The following is a 712-nucleotide window of genomic DNA, read 5'->3' as shown; positions in this document are numbered from 1 at the left end:
TTCCCTCGCAGCGTGGTGGACAGATCCCTCATTAAGACCACAAGTACCGTCCGTTCACTGTCCACACCTCCACATTCAGCCACACACGGCGCTCTTCCATGCACTTGAGTACCGCACCGCGCCTAGTGGATTTGTGTTGCTCTCCGAACAAGGTGGTCTAGTCCTCGACAGTAATATCAAAATTGTCCCAGTCTACCTCCCAGTTAGCGGTGACACTGACAAATATGTGACTGTGTTGTCTTTAAACTTGCAATGCGTCGGTTAAAAGTTTACTTGACTCTCGAATATAACAAAACATTGAAATTTACGTTAGTTATCTTTCATGAGTCAGGACTCTAAGCTCCTTATACCCACTGTGAAGTTACGTGACCAAAGTAAGTGGTGGCATTGGTGACAATTGCCAGTCAGTGAGGCGGAGAGCGGGAGACACCACTGCACCCCTGCACACTGACACACAACTGCTGAGTCTTCGATGTCGCTCCCCTCTGACACCCAGCCCAGCCCAGCCTTGCCCCGCCCCGCCCCCTCGGCCACTCCGCCGCGCACCACGTGGGACTGACCAATCCTCGCGAGGAACCAAAACGACCCTGATTCTCTCATTGGAGCCTCGCGGTGTGAAATCTTGTGGTGTTTAGGGTCCCTGAGGCTTGTTCGTGTTCGTGTTGGGAAAGTGAGGATTCAGAAAAATATTTTCAGACAGCTTTGGACTCGC

General features: G+C 51.7%; 1 protein-coding gene across 1 annotated transcript in view; it reads right to left on the bottom strand.

Annotated features, from left to right (window-relative positions):
- LOC123518612 (lachesin-like) overlaps window positions 1-452 on the bottom strand; it is a 44,979-nt gene extending 44,527 nt beyond the window's left edge. The window contains exon 1 of the mRNA XM_045279509.1: window positions 1-452. This exon is cut by the window's left edge and continues 23 nt beyond it. The gene's annotated coding sequence lies outside the window, so the exon portion shown is untranslated.
- Between the last annotated feature and the right edge of the window lie 260 nt (window positions 453-712).

Source organism: Portunus trituberculatus, chromosome 44, assembly GCF_017591435.1.
Source record: "Portunus trituberculatus isolate SZX2019 chromosome 44, ASM1759143v1, whole genome shotgun sequence".
Taxonomy (NCBI): Eukaryota; Metazoa; Arthropoda; class Malacostraca; order Decapoda; family Portunidae; genus Portunus; species Portunus trituberculatus.
Note: the sequence above shows the minus strand (reverse complement) of the source record. Positions and strands in the feature narration are given on the sequence as shown.